This window comes from Rhipicephalus microplus, chromosome 10 (assembly GCF_043290135.1).
Source record: "Rhipicephalus microplus isolate Deutch F79 chromosome 10, USDA_Rmic, whole genome shotgun sequence".
NCBI classification, from domain to species: domain Eukaryota; kingdom Metazoa; phylum Arthropoda; class Arachnida; order Ixodida; family Ixodidae; genus Rhipicephalus; species Rhipicephalus microplus.
The window spans coordinates 24,256,105-24,272,654 of NC_134709.1; the positions used below are offsets into that span (position 1 = coordinate 24,256,105).

At 47.0% G+C, this 16,550-nt stretch overlaps 1 long non-coding RNA gene across 1 annotated transcript; it reads left to right on the forward strand.

The window, feature by feature from the left end:
* Positions 1-2,542: 2,542 nt before the first annotated feature.
* LOC142774639 (uncharacterized) lies at positions 2,543-4,553 on the forward strand. The gene is made up of 2 exons (XR_012886481.1): positions 2,543-2,887; positions 3,298-4,553. It is a non-coding gene; the product is annotated as an uncharacterized LOC142774639 (long non-coding RNA).
* Positions 4,554-16,550: the final 11,997 nt, after the last annotated feature.

Below are 16,550 nucleotides of genomic sequence, written 5' to 3' on the forward strand. Positions count from 1 at the left end.
TATGCGACCGAACAAGGACATAAAGTTGTGTTCCAGTATATATACCAAGCCATTGCGGTGTCTCCGGCAACGACCTCGCCGATGAAGCAGCCAGAAATGCACACGTAAAAAAAAAAACCTCTATCCATACTTTTATCTATAGGATTGACTTGGCTAGATGCCTAAGTAAGCTGGCGCAGGACATGACACTCCAGAAGTGGCAGTCATCACAGTTCGCACATCATCGACAATATTCTCTCGACCCAGCTCTGGGACTGCGGCTACCCTCTGGTCTTTCTAGGGAGGAAGGTACAGTGTTGTGCCGTCTGCGTCTGGGCGTAGCCTTCACCAATGCCTACCCATTTAAGATAGGGATGGCCGACAGCACGGAGTGCAACGGACTGCGTCGTCGATGAGACTATTGAACACATCTTATGTTACTGCCCGACATACACGAGAGGTTTCACCTGCGCAGTGTTTTAAATCAACTGGACAGAAGTGATTTCACTGTCGAGAAAGTATTGGGACCATGGCACTGCCCATCCAATTTCCGAAAGGCAACGAAAGCACTGTTGCATTTTCTCAAAGACAACGGCCTGTTTCATCGTTTGTGATGGTGAAACGTTTACGCGTTGGCCCAGTCAGTGACCTTTCCTCTCCTCTTCTATAACTTTCCTTCGACTCTCCCCTTCTCCAGTGCTGAGTAGCCTACCGGGACTCAGCCCTGGTTAACCTCCCTGCCTTTCTCCTTGTGTTCTCTCTCTCATACAATTATTTTTTGTCCCCATTCTATCGCCTTTAGCTTGGTTTTCACAGAGTACTGCATTTCAATTTCTGGGTTCATTTTCATTTCTTGTGCATTATTTCTTCAAGAATCATCTTCATTTACTCATTGTTTTTTACCACGACCCTGACAAATAACGGACGCGAGAAAAGTACTTTTTTCCATAAAATTAATTACGAAGACGAGCCACACAACAAAAATTATCACTCGCAATATGACAGCTCATCACCGCAACTCCGTAGTTGCGGTGGTGAACGGCGCACATATATCAAAAGATAAGGACTCTGAATAGTTGCATGTACGAGTCGAATACACACAGTGATAATTGGGCTTGTTTTATTTTGTTTGTTTTCAGAAGTCTTCTATCATGCACGCAGTATCGAGAACAATACTATTGATATACTGGCAAATCCCTGTGAAGTGTGCTGTGACTGTAATAGCCACCTGTATACCCTGTTTCTACTGTTTCTCCAGGTAATGGTTTCATTATCTGTTGTTTAGCATCCCCGATATCACTTTCTGGTATGTTTTTCTGTCTTCATAACGGTAAACAGGTTTGCACCCTTGCAGGAGTTATACCACGTTTATAACTAACACCCTTACACCCTTGAAAAAAAGGAATTTTCGCGGCTCAAGAACCCCTATTATGGGCGGTTGTCAATAGTATAAACACCCTTATTACTGAAAAATCGTGAAAAAAAAGTAAAATCTACCAGTCAGGGAATATCCAATTGCAGGTGACATCAGCATAGAAGGTACACGTACACTTCGAATTATTCAACACAAGAGAGCGTATTGTAAAATACCATATGAATAGAGTGATCACTCTTACAGCCTTACACTAACCATATGTAATTTATAGCCATGGTACTTCAAGCCGCTGTTCAGTGCCGGTGAGGATATTCCTGTTCCGAATGAATGAGCAATTAATATTCATGGACTACGCGTAAGTTTATGGTGCGCCCCGCCGCGGTGGTCTAGTGGCTAAGGTACTCGGCTGCTGACCCGCAGGGCGCAGGTTCGAATCCCGGCTGTGGCGGCTGCATTTCCGATGGAGGCGGAAATGTTGTAGGCCCGTGTGCTCAGATTTGGGTGCACGTTAAAGAATCCCAGGTGGTCAAAATTTCCGGAGCCCTCCACTACGGCGTCTCTCATAGTCATATCGTGGTTTTGGGACGTTAAACCCCACAAATCAATCAAGTTTATGGTGCGCTTGTAGATCACCCTAAAATGCACAGATATGTTAAACTACACTCACCTAATATGTAACACCTTTTTTAATTCATTGCACTTAAATTAATAACAAACAACTCAGACAATGTGGCAGGCAATTCGCAAGTTTGTGTGCATAGGAAAAGTGTTTAACGATTTGGTATTCTACTATGGGAAAACATAAAACCATCCCCGCTCCGTCACGTAGTACTGCAAATCCAAATGAGCCCGAGTTGGGCAAAGTCGTCCCTGCATAAAACGATATAGACCGCTGATGTGCCTCCAGTTACAGGCCGGCATCTGTATCAAGTGTAAGTATTACAATGTTTGAAGCAAGCTATCAAACCCAGATAACATCATTTGCATTCAAAGCTAACACAATTATGTTATCCTTGAATTTGTACAAGATAACATAATTTGCACGAATCAGCACGGTTTCCGACCAAGCAGGTCTGCATTTACTGCAGTTTTAACGCTATAGACAAATTCCACCGGAACTACGTCACGACGATGCGGTGACGCTGTCTTGTTATAGGCAAAACCGTCACCCCCGGAAAATCTTTTCAGGCCTGCGCCCAGCAATCTGACGTCATTTCCGGCCGGCCGACTCTCGGGGAAGCCGCAGCGGCAGCGAGCGCAGCGCGAGCGGCGGTGGTGACGGTTCGGCGGCGTGGTGTTGACGGTGTTTCACGTTTGTTGCTTTCCGTTGTTGTTTTGCGGCAATTTCGTTTCCGTGCGTGATGCTGGAGTGATGCGACAATGCCGAATAAGTGTTGTGTACCCGGATGCACCGGCAACTACAAAACAGGAAAGAAGATACAAGTGTTTTCCTTCCTTAAAGACGCCGACGCTCTCAAACAATGGCTACGCGCCATTCCTAGGAAGGACTTCGTGCCGACTTCGTGCACTAAGGTAAGAATTTGAGATGCTCCTGTTCTTAGCTTGTCGTTGCTTGTTCGGGTAGAAATCACCTATGATGGGAAATACTTGAGCGTGTGGCCGCCGGGCCTCGCGAAGCGCTGACGCCAGCAGCGTTCGCAGCAAGGATGGTCAGCTGCGCTTTGTTCACTAACAGTGCCGTGGTGTCGTCCATTCTTGCAAGCTCTCGGTGGAAGCGCTTCGTGGAGTGCGGTGACATCACGCTCCCGTGTTTCCTTTCATGTTGCTTGTACCGCTTAGCGCAGCGCTTTTATTTAGATGCTTGCGAAACGTAGGTAGACTTTGTTTTAGCTACACGGACTGTAAACACGGTCATGCAAACGGGAGCGCATTTTTTTCTTTTGAGAAGTGGCGTCTCAGACGTTCTTGAAACGTTTGTGCAGGTGTGCGCGGATCATTTCGACGCTTCATGCATTGAGAAGACGACATCGTAGACGGATCCAAGGACAGGGAGAGTTATTGAAGTTGCACTCCCAGTACCACGGTTGCGTCCTGGATCTGTCCCAACGGTATTCCCCGGCTGTCCGTCCTACCTATCAGTACGAGACCAGAGCACGAGAGAAACCCCTGACGCCAAGAGGAGCCGACAAGAAGCCTCCCAACTCGCCCGTGCTGTAGAAGAGTCGCTGGCGTCATATGAAGCGGAGCAAGAACGAGACCGGTTTTCGTCCCTCGAAGAACTAAGGGCTCGCCTGCAAGGGGTGTCAGTGTCTCCGAAGTGGACTGTGATTCATAAAGAAGAGTGCTCCATGTTTTTGAACATTATCGACTATCGTGAACCTTGTTTGAATGCGTCATTGACCGTGTTTGCAAACCTTGAAGTCTTTGCCTGCTATCAAGGTTCACCAATCAAGAACCTTGGTAGCGCTGTTGTACCAGACTCAGTTCAAAAAGTAAGTTCCTTGTTGGAAATTTTGAACAACCTGTCGATGCTGTCTGAGGAGCGCTGCACTTATTGCCACCTGGCTCAAGCAATACATTCCCTTGTTTGAGCCTTGTTTCCAGTTTTGTATCTCTTTACAAGTTGTTAGCTTTTAAAGGTGCTGTACTTTTTTCTTTTTTTTTTAACTCGAACTGCCTCGGTGCCCACTGTAGCAGTTGTACAGTCCGTTTTGGTACCTAAGCTGTGTACACTTTCCTTGTGCACTCTGTGTACAGACATGTTGTGCACTGTGATTTGTTTTTTCTTAGATTTTTGTTTGATTTTTTCCCTAGGACATGCACCTACCTGTGGCAGTACAATTACTTTTCTTTCTGTCATTTATCATGCTGTGGACCACAATTTAGTCACCAGTGTTCTTATGTATTGTATTTTTTGGCAAGTGTTTGAACCTGATACCTTGTGTTGCTACTGCTACTATGATAAACGAATGGTATGTTTTCCTCTAACCTACAATTTAAATGAAAGTGTGCTTTTTCTGTTCCAAAGCTCGGGGATGTTTTTGCTGTTACAATCTGTTTTGTTTTCTGAGTTTTATGTGGCAAGATATTGTGTTTTGTACTTTTGGCATATTTTCAGCATTAAGGGCAACATCTTGTGTTGCCTGTCGTCTGCCTGGACCGAGAACAATGTGCACTGTGATATTTGTACAGACGACGTCTGGCTGTGATAAATAAATACGCATTATTCCATTCACGATATTCATTATTTCTTGATACCTTGATAAGTTCCCCCGCAACGGTGGCTCAGTGGCTAAGGCGTAGCGCTGCTGAGCACTAGGGCGCAGTTTCGATACCCGGCTGCGGCGGCCGCATTTCTGATGGAGGCGAAAAGCAAAAACGCCCGTGTGTACGAGATTTCGGCACACAATAAAGATTCCCAGGTAGTAAAACTTGATCCTGAGCTCTCCCCTACGGCGCGCTTCATCGCCTGCGTTGCGTCGGCGCGTTAAACCATACAATCAATGGATACCTTGATAAATCGTGCGGACATGGTGTCAAGGAACCTCGCCCGAGTCGGTAGGCGTGAAGGGCGCTCGCGGCTGGCGCAGCCACCCAGCGAAGGGCGGCCGGCCGGCCGGCGCGATGTGACGTCGTCGACGTCACGTCACGTGACGCGCAGGCCTGAAAAGCTTCCGGAGGTGACGGCAAAACGCGCTCTGCCTACCGCAGTTTCTGCTGGGTTGATTCAATGGTGCATGTGGTGTTCTCATTCAAGCAACTAGAAATTTGGCAGATCCCACGTACGGTGGCAATAGATGATATGTGAAGCACGATTGAATGAGAAATGTTGATATGTAACTTTAAAATCAGCACAACGTTACGAAGTATAGGTAAATGGTACCGTACATGACTTACGCGTCATGATTATCATGTTTGGATGTGTCGTTTACTTTCTTCATCTATTCATGTACGTGATGCCAAATTTAGTATATGTGGAGCTAGCGAAATGGTCGCGAGCACGCTATGGGCGCGTTAAGTTGTCATGATCTTACATGACACTCGTGTCAGGATTATCATGTTTACACCAGTCATCTATTTCGTCACCCATTAACGTCACGTGACACCAATTTCGGTATGTGTGGAGCTAGCAAAACGGCCGCGAGCGCATCATGAAGGGCCATATATACTCCAATGTAGCGTTGACCCACGCGCACGCTGGGCACAGCGACGCTATACGTTAGCAAAACGCAAGCACTCTGCCGTCTGATGCCAGAAGCAACCAGCGTCCAGCGTCGCAACCCGACGGCAACCGGCGCGAAATGCAACATGCTGCATTTCGCGCCGATGCGTTACCCAGACAACACTGCGTCTCCCTCTTTTCGTGACGGAGGGACGCTGGACGCGCTGAAACGCTCATGCGTCAAAGCAACGCAGCGCGGCGCGCGCCTGCGAGTATATGGCGGGACCGCTGCCTGGCGTGGCAACGCCGGCGTGACACGACGAAATGAACGCCGGCGAGCACGCGCACCAAGTCACGTCGAAATGTATTGGCGCCTTGACTGTGGCATGTATAGTCATGCTTTCACATGACAAGCATCTCATGATTATCATGTCGGCCGTTCGCGTCGCGTGATACCGAGTTTGGCACATGTGAAGCTAGCGAAGCGGCCGCGAGCGCATCATGAGCGTAGCATGTAGTCATGTCGTTACATGACACGCATCTCATGTTTATCACGTTTTCACCAGTATCACACCTCCGTCATCCATTTACGTCCCGTAATACAAAATTTGGCACGAGTAAAGGTAGCGAAACGGCCACCAGCGCATCATGAGCGTGGCATGTGGTCATGTTGTTACATGACACGCATCTCATAATTATCATGTTTGCACAAGTCACGTAGCTTCGTCATCCATTCACGTACTGTAATACGAAATTGGGTATATGTGACGCTAGTGAAACGGCCGCGGGCGCATTCTAAACGTGTCATGTAGTCATGTCGTTACCTGACACGCATGTCATGATTTTCATGTTAAGGTCTGTCGCTTGTGTTCGCCATGCAATCATGACATACCAAACCAGTTGTGCAACATGCCATGTGAACGAAACCACCGCAAGAGCTGCAGGACCATGAGATGTAAATCATGACATCCATGACATATATGTCGTCATTGTTATGTTATGACTAGTCAGATATGTTCTTCATACAATTATGTTATGCCATACCAAGTTTGGTATCGATACCATTATCGAAACGGCCAGGAGAGCTAAAAGTCGTAGATAGATAGATAGATAGATAGATAGATAGATAGATAGATAGATAGATAGATAGATAGATAGATAGATAGATAGATAGATAGATAGATAGATAGATAGATAGATAGATAGATAGATAGATAGATAGATAGATGCTTAAAGTCGGCGAAGTTCGCTAAGAAATGCTCCGCATTTAAAAAAAACAACGGTATGCCGACGAACTGCGTTGGATGTGAGTCGCATCTCACAACTTACTTTTGTTTGTTGGCGCACATCGCAGCCCTCAGCGCTTACGGCTTTCTCAACGCTTATGACGTCTCACAACGTCGTTTTTTTTTTTGGGGGGGGAGGGGGGGCGAAGCTCCTTAAAGCGGCACCCATTCGTACCTCGTAGTTGTAGTCGTCCCCAGTGTTACATTTTAACCTGCAGGGTGGTGACGGTGGCAGATTTCTCCTGTGCTTTGTTGAACAATAACAAGTTCGCGGCGTGCGCGTTAACTAAAAGCCGAATGCTCCTGTCTCTCATTCCCCATTAGCAGTCATTGCCATGTACATTGAGCCCTGTCTGACAAGAAAGGGTTGCTACGTTATACTCGCTGGGTGTAACCTCCTTAGTTTTAGAAAGGTTTAGCGAGCGTTGAGCCGCATTGCCATGAATACAATGAACTAGTATATACCATGAATGAATTCGAGGTGGTTAAAGGGGGGAAGCAGATACTAAGCGCAAGCCGTAAGAAATTAAAAGCTGAATCCTCCTGTCTTTCATTTCCCATGAGCAGCCATGCATGGGCATGTACATTGAGCACTATCTGACAGGAAAAGGTTGCTACGTTATACTCGCTGGGCGTAACCTCCTTGGTTTTAGAAAGGTTTAGCGAGCGTTGGGCCGCAGTGCCATGAATACAGTGAACTATAGTATATACCATGAACTCGAGGTGGTTAAAGGTGGGAAGTAGACCCGAAGCGCAAGCCGTAAGAAAGTGTGCGTGTGCCACCTCTAGTTTAGTCCTTGGAATGTCCGCTGGATGGCGGTGCTTCTGTATAGGGAATAGGGTGCCTTGATGCCCGCGCGCTCCGCTGAGGGTGAGGACAGCCGCGTCGTCTGCTACGACGGCCGCCATTACGGCTCCTGCCGTAGTGGGGCAGCATGCGAAGCGCATTACCGCTTGCGGTGCTCGCGTATGGTAGGAAAGAAGTACTCGTTGGCGAGCTTTTTTTTTTTGGTGCAACTTGGACACCTCTTAGTGCTGTTGTTGCCTAATTGTTAAATGGAACAACGCACGTCATACAAACTGGTGGCCTGTGCTTGTACAATGCGCCAGGGGCTGACATAGACTGAATGAAATGAGCCACGAACTCCCACACCAGAAAGATTCGCGTTAAACCGTTGTCGTCGTTAAGACGGAGGGGCTCATGAACTTTTATTACTACGCTTGCTGAAAGGAATGCAATATTTGGGTCTTTGTGAATCAGCCGAATAGCAAAGGCAGGAATCGCTGTACTTTATATACTTGCGTGTGTGTGTATATATAACACACACACACACGCACACGCACACACACACACACACATTATCTGACATTCGGTACCACCTTCCCCTGCCTCACCATTTCATGCACTGTGCAGGCAGCATACCCGAGAGTAACATGCTTTACCAGTGTACCTTTATGAAACGACACCCACGATTTCAGTGAACAGGCCATTTATTTGTGCGCCTTAATGCTGCGTTGTCCCACTAGTGAAAATCAAAGTCAGATACAAGACAAACCAAATGCAGTACGAAATGAAATGTTTAAAAATAAAAAAAATGCAAGAGTCAAAAGCGTGCCCACGTGAGCCGAAACCTTTTAAGCATACAGCTTATCTTGGCGTGTCCATTTCTCATGAGAGGTTGACGCCGGCACATGTTTTGCTTGCATGTCCATTGCAACTCCCGACTGGAACCTGCCGAAGGTGAATGCGCAGCCTTATTCTTGCGTACCTCTCTGTGAGCAGTCGGTATATACTGTCCTCGTGCTCCGCGCATACACACAAGCTGCGGCGGTGCACCTTGTTTAGGTATGCGGTGAGTGAACGAAGCGGCGACTTCATCGTGACTACTTTGTCCGTGCACCAAGAGTTTATGGCAGCAAAATGCTCCTCATAGTCTATCAAGGCTTTCATAACTCCCTTGCTGGAGTAGATGAGGTTGCCTCCATCTGAAACGTACTCTTTCAGTGCTGTCAGCGAAGCATGCTCGTCGTTGGCAGTTCCAAGGAGAGCATCTTTGCATTTTGCGCACTTCACAGATGTCAAAATTCCCTTCAAAATAAATCCTCCTAGGTAAAAGAGAATACTGCATTCTGTGGACGACAATCCTTCGATGAACAAAATCTCTGAATCATCGATTTCTTGAGCTTCCTTCTCGACGCAGGCTTCCTTCCCCTGGGATAGCAGGTCCACCAGGTACTCCCTGTCATCAAGCTCGTAGCTGGTCGTCCTCGGTGTATGCAAAAATTGGCTTACGCTCACCAGTCTCAGAGCGCACTTGAGATCGTAGGCATTGGGAACCGGCTTCATAAGCCGCACCACAGAAAAGAGGTTCTCTAAGCAGTCCTGCAGGAGCCTGCTCGTAAGAAAAAACTCATAGCCTTCGTCTCCTAAAAGAACGTCTTGGAGGCGAAGTACAACTGTAGTTGATATGAGTACACCTGCTTGCGACGGTTTCCAATGGGATGTGGCACCCATTTTCATAGTTCTGATGGTTTCTATTGCTGTGTGTAATGTATCTAGGGCTTCGGAGTACTTAGCCCTACTTCTCCGACTCAGGGCCAGTGTTGGATGCCGCGAAGACATCAGTGCATACCATTTTGAAATCAGCTCCATGAACCAAGCTGTTGTTTCTGCTTCCTGTTTAAGAACTCCTTCCTTTATAAGGAATCTGATAGCTGGGGGAGCTTCCCGAAAAAGTTGTACAGCGACACCAACCTTCATTTTGGTGAAGTGGCCTGCGCTGGTGTGCATTTCGGATAAGTTTGGGGCTACCTTCAGTTCTCTTTTAGAATCTTCTTCGAGCACAGCCTGAATATATTCCAAGTTGACTTGTGAAGAAGGCAGGCCATGTTTGGCAACTGTGGCCTCACTCAACGTGAAAACTTCTGAGCTCAAGAGCTGGCCTCTGAGGTTCTTCAAGACGTGAGCCGGATCAGCAATGAAAAAAAGTTCCTTCCCGTCCATGCACGGATGAAGTATGGAGCACACCGTGGAAGAATCTCTGTGACTGGAAAAGGCGAATTCCCTCCACATTGCGCGGTTTGCCGAACCCATGTCACGTGTGATTGCGTGAACTCTCAGATATATTTGACTGCACAGCTGTACTAGTTCCAACACATAGTTTTTCAGCAAGCCGCCATCGATGTTTCTTCCGGTAAATTCATGTGCAATCACCTGCTTCCATCGCTGGTTAAGTCCGCCAAACATAAATACCAGAGCATGAACCGCAGGCTCTTCAGGCTTCGGAGGAAGAGTTATTCCTCCGAGAAGTGCGTCTTCAGCCCGATCTAGCTCAAACCCCGGCACTATCTCCATTCAATCCAAAAAAAGGACGCAGTCCTTTTCTACATCCTCCATGGTCTCGGCTTTGCATTTCATAACGTCTATCACTTCGTGAAGAACGCCTGGGAGAAACTTCAAATTTTGAATCCTCCGTGCGAGCGTTCTTTTGGATGGGAGAGGATATCCCATTTTTCTCAAAGTTTCATATCCGGTTGTTCCACAAGCAAACTTAATTTGAAGGCCTTGCTTGACAGTGTGCGGAGTCCAAGAGTTCCCCAAGCTGCTGCTCCTTGAGAGAGCGCGTACTTGATCGTCGTTGAGAAATTTCATATTTTGCGAAATATTTGTTGCCTCAGTCTCGAGTTTTTGCACTTTTTTCTTGAGACCACTAATGGTGTTCTTGGCTGTGTCATGATGTTGCTGAAGTTCAGAGTACTTTCTTGTAAGGTCAGCAAGCTTCTTCTTCAGTTCTGCTGATTCTGCAGTAGAATTTGATGTCTCACCAGCCGCTGCATTAACTTCTCTTGAATCTGCATCACTAGTGTTCGCTGACAGTTCAACAACGGCGTCGTCAACTTCCATGGTGTCGTGCCCATAACACGATGTTCCTTGCCGTGTAGATTCAGGAACGGCGTGGTTTTGTGGGGTCTCTAGGGTAGTTTTAACTGCAGCTGGATATTGACGCAGACCAGGAGGAGATTTGTTGGTCTCGTTGCTGGAGGGTGCAGGCACAGTTCTTTCTTTTGGTGGCTTTCGTTCCTTAGGCAGTGCTGCAAGCAGAAATGTATGTATTCATGAACATATTCAAGCAATGCCAGTTCATGTCTAGCTTGTTAATTTTACAAATGTAACACATGCAGCAGATACCGGCTTAGTTATTGACGTGAGGAAGACACTTGTCCTTCCCCCGCCCTTTCCACAAGGGATAGGGGAAGGTCTTAAAATACCATAATTAAATTGTGCTCAAAATTTCTCCCCACAATAAATGGCTCTAATTCAAATTGGAGCTTCATATGCCAGAGCTACACGTGTGCGCCGTTGTGGAGGGCTCAACTGACATTCGCTCCCTATGCAGTTTATTGATTATTTGATTGTAGGGCTTAACACGCCAACGCAACGCAGGTAATGAGGCGCACTGTAGTGGGGGCTCGTGCATCGTGGATCTCGTATACATAATGGTTTCCGTTTTCCCCCTTTGTAAATAACATAGCCACTGCACCTGACATCCTAGCAGTACACGACCGTGTGCTAAGTAGCGGAAAACTGTTGTGCAGTGGGTCATGCCTGTAAACACTGAAATCCAGACGTATATACAGTCATGACCAAAAAATGCAAACAAGAAATATAAACCACAACACTCAAGTATCGCAATTTTTTTTACATGCAAGTCAAAGTGATGCAACGTAATCACAAAAACAAAGTTGGGAAATGTAGCTTTCCAAACGCACTAATAGCGTGCCATTATTTGACCGTCTAATATTAGCAGTATTTTTCGATTTTGCGTGGTCTGGTTCACATTTTTGTGTTCGCATTTCCTAGCTTTGTCCGTGACTGCATTTCCAGAATTTATGCACTAATGTGGACGCAGCATATGAGGACCTATTAGGTGTTAGCTTCGTAGAAATCCCAGGTACATAGAGTACTTGCAACTGGTGCTGCTTTATGTAATGCAAGAAAAAAGTTCAATCTTACGTTTGAATGTGAACAAAGTTGGGACGGCATTTGGTTTCAACTTCTTCCAGCCATCCGCACGATGTTGCTCATAGTTGTTCTCTTCAAAGTGAGCCTGCAAATAAAACCAGAATTGGAAATTAACACACTGGCAGAAGAAAAACGAATGTCTGTCACTGTCAATAAACAAGATTTCATGTATGCATTCAGTATGATTCGCAGCAGGAACTAGCAGCAACTTTGAAGCACAAAAAGAAGGAAACTAATTGAGCTCACGCGCGCTTTCACGTAAGCCACTTCAGTGAGCGCGATCATAGACCCAGCCTGCTGTTATAATAACCCTTTCAATTTTCGCACTGAAAATCTGTCAGGATTCCTGAATTCATGTGAATAAAATATTAGTCTATTGTGCCGACAAAGGACCAGGTCTCATTTTATAGCGAGCGTTACAGATTTCGTTCTATCGAAAGCTTTGTACCCAAGCCTCCAAGTTCCCAATGCAATCGAATTTATTTGTCAGGTAAAAATGACAACACTCCGTAACAGCGCTTGTTTTGTTCGTCACTGAAGTGTTCCTGATTCCCAAGTATACATACGACGATACACACAAGACGGGCAGAAGTCCGGCCTCGTAATATTACGAGTTTTTCGCAGGAACAGCATGTTTATGTTCAAACGGCTTGATTTCACAAGAGGCGTTCAAATTTCGACCGATCAGTGCCAACGCGTGCACGAATAAACATGGGCAGGCCTCGTAAGCGTTGTGAAATCCCCCTACCACGCACCCAAGCCTATGTTAATTCCCTGCGAGGCCATATGCGCGCATTTCACGTCCAATTTCCTCTTATGTGAATTACGTGAACTCTACGTGCCGTACTCTTGAAGTTCGGCAGCAGTCAGGCGCCGTCAGATTTCCGTACTCGCTCGCCGGCACGCGGCCTGAACTCACTCCCCGTTTTCTGCCCTTGCATATAATTTTCTCCCTCCTCCACTTTCTAAATTCTCATCTGTTTAACTACACCTCCTGCGTCCCCATCTCTTGCCTACTTTTCGTTCAGCTCAACTCCGCCAGCACCCGGTCGACGCGTACGCTGTCGGGGCGAGTTGGCGAGCGAGTACGGCAATTTCACGAAGTCTGTCTTCGGGCTGCGAGGCGGACGGTCACGACAGCGGCAGCCGGTCTCGCGAGCAAAATAGCTGCGAAGCGCAGTGCACGAAATTAACAGCCTCGGGTAGGGGGTGGGAAGGATTTCACAACGCTGCTGCCAAGGCAACACTTTCCCGTGCAAGGGCACTGGAACTAGTCGCAATTCCTATGAATGTAGTAGCACACTCGAGGCCCTTGAACCAGCATGAAATGTTATCGACACGGGGGCTTCCGAAGCCCCCGTACTTGACGCATTTTCTTAAAGCGTGATCTTTTAACACGAGCACGCCGCACAGTACCCTGCACGACGTTTGGCTGTCCTGCGTTTACATTGCGCACCTAAATAAAAAACAACGGCGCCCTAAATAATGCTGACCAGTCAGAATACGACGCACTAAAAAAAATGTTTACTTACGCTGCATACGTGCGACGTATTAGTCGGTTGCCACTTGTCTCGTTTGATTTTAACGGTCCAAAGAAGCCTTCTTTTTGGGTCTCTTGGAAACCGGTACAACTTCCATCCGTTTCTCGAGTGATTCGAGCACTGCGGCACGCAGCAGCCGGGCATGGTGATGCGGAGATGGGTGCATAAAACTGTAAGGGAATGAACACTGCCCAACAACACCTCACACGCCAAGCACGAACTACCGGCCGGAGGCGCCAAAATGGCGGTCGCGCTGGCGCCGAAGCCGAGGCGGCGGCATCTGCCCTTGCAAAAGCTGACACCACTCTAAGCGGGGGCGCGCGCATCGAGGCACTCTATTCCCTATTAGAGTGCCTCGATGCGCGCGCCCCCGCTTAGAGTGGTGTCAGCTTTTGCAAGGGCAGATGCCGCCGCCTCGGCTTCGGCGCCAGCGCGACCGCCATTTTGGCGCCTCCGGCCGGTAGTTCGTGCTTGGCGTGTGAGGTGTTGTTGGGCAGTGTTCATTCCCTTACAGTTTTATGCACCCATCTCCGCATCACCATGCCCGGCTGCTGCGTGCCGCAGTGCTCGAATCACTCGAGAAACGGATGGAAGTTGTACCGGTTTCCAAGAGACCCAAAAAGAAGGCTTCTTTGGACCGTTAAAATCAAACGAGACAAGTGGCAACCGACTGATACGTCGCACGTATGCAGCGTAAGTAAACATTTTTTTTTTTAGTGCGTCGTATTCTGACTGGTCAGCATTATTTAGGGCGCCGTTGTTTTTTATTTAGGTGCGCAATGTAAACGCAGGACAGCCAAACGTCGTGCAGGGTACGCGGGCATCAGGTAGCGGAGCGCGCGGGCATCAAGGCACCCTAATAGGGAATATATGATGAAAAGATGCGATATGGTGGTACTTGGAGTGTTGAATAGATGGACGAACGGACACACAGACAGATACATGGATGGACGCATGAACGGACGCAGGGGCGGATGCATGGACGAAAGCAGGGACGGACGCACGCACAGACGCACGCACGGAAGGGTGGATGGACGCACGGACGGTCACACAGACGGACGCATGGACGGACGGAAGCAAGAACGAATGGACGGATAGACGCTTCGCCCCACTCTCCATCATTCACTCCGTGGATATGCTGCCATTTTTTTTTTTTGCGCACATCGCAATTCTCAGCGCTTATGGCGGAAGTTAAGTGCGGACGTCGGTATAATTTTACCCATAATGTCGACATCGGCCTAACTGTGTTTACAAACATGCAATGGGTCTATAGCGTTAAAGAGCTCGTTTCGCAGAAATTCCAGCGTCGGCGTCGGTGTCGTTGGTTGTGAATGAAAAATCACCATCGTGTGCCTGAATGGGTTAGAGCGGGATTCAAACCCGGGTCCTTTGTGTGGCAAGTGGGTGTTCTACTACAAACCCACGCCTCTGATTGCGCATACAGTGAAAATCTAAAGTTCGCCTAATTTTTTTTAGAGTTTCGCGATTACTGCAAGATGTAAGGTGGGCTTTGGGCTTTACGAGAGATCTAGTGACGTATGTGGCGTAGTAGCTATACCAATAGTTAAAAATACCAAGAAAGCATTCCTGGTTCATAAAGGCAAAAATTTCATGCTTAACTAGCTGCTGACTATAATAAAGAGATGCCGTGAGATGCCATGATTTTGCAGCTCTTAATGGATCTGATGACATCAGCTTTATGTTGTTACAATTATTCTTAGCTCGACAAAGCTATCAAGATGTGCATTTCCTACGCTGAAGACTTCTAGGAATGGAATTGACCTGCCCAGCCATTCCCGGAGTGGGAATGGGCTATACCCTTTTTCATTCCAAAGAATTGAAAGGAATGGTATGGGGACAGATTGCAATTTCCCGGAATGGAAATGGAATGAAATGGAGGTGGCCATTCCGCAACACTGGTGTGGAGTTTATATATAACAACATCACGTTTACATGTGATGGTATACAAGATGCGTACGGAGGATTTCCGGGTTAGCCGATCACCTCAGAGCAAGCTCCTCTAACATTATTCACCTTGTGGATATGGCGGTGATGTTTCGCTTTTTTTTTCAGCAACATTCGTGAAGCGACGTCATCATTTGTGACAACAGTAAGTACGCGAGACAACACAGGTGAGAAAGGAAATACTGAATGGTTAACCAGTTCACAAACACTGCTGTGTTACCCGACAGTAGGAAAACGGCTGGGAGACAGAGGAAAATGTTTACGACGGCCGAAAATTTGAGAGGTCGGTCTAAATTAATTTTCTTGAATGCTACTCCGCTTTAGGGAGTGGGAGGGGTTGGAAAAGGAACGAGAGATAAGGTGTTGAGGATGATGAGGAAGGCAGCGATGAAGCAAAACCTAGAAAGTTCAGATCGATTTGTAATCTCTTGTACAGTTTTTTTTTTTCTCGCGTAAAAACTTGTTCAGCGCTTTTAAAATACCGCGCTGATGGCAATGTGGTGATCTCAACAGAACTCTTTCTGATACTTGTTGCTTCGTAGGTTTTAACAGAAGGGTGGCCATTGAATTTCTTTGCGCAATATGTGGCAGGCGGACTCTGAAGATATGTTCACTTGTCTCATAGGTGTCATAGGCCTCGCGATTCGGACTGCCCCTTTTCATGGTCGGTGGTAATCTAATATTCATTTATTTACATATACTGCCGTCTCGTTGAGAGACATTGCAGGGGTGGGTACAGCACTTGCTTCGAAATCAGGCACAACATGAAACAAGTTAGCATACAAAATGAACGCGAAACTGCGTGAATTAACAAGTATATAAAAAAAGCTATGCAAATTCGCGAGCAGCAAATTAACATTGCATCAAATAACGCTTGTCAGACGGCTCAAATATACAGAAATATAAAAAACAAAAAGCGCACAGCTCATTTAGGACTCCGGGGGCACGTACTGATGAATTCTTTCTGCAAATTGAGCCGGAGGTATACCTGGCGAAGTGCGCCGTCTAGACAATTCCATAGTTTGACTGTAGATGGGAAAAAAAAATATTGTTTAAAACTACTTAAACGTGGGCGGAAAGAGACAAGATTAAGGGGGTGATAGCTTCGGGTAGCTCGAGTAGGACGCTAGACCCCGACATGCATATTTGGGTCGAGTTTGCGAAGAAGGCGGTGACGGTGAGTTGGTAAGAACCAATATGCTGCAGCAGTTTCTCGGAGTAGTGTACACACAATAGTCTCAGCATCCGGTCGTGAAAA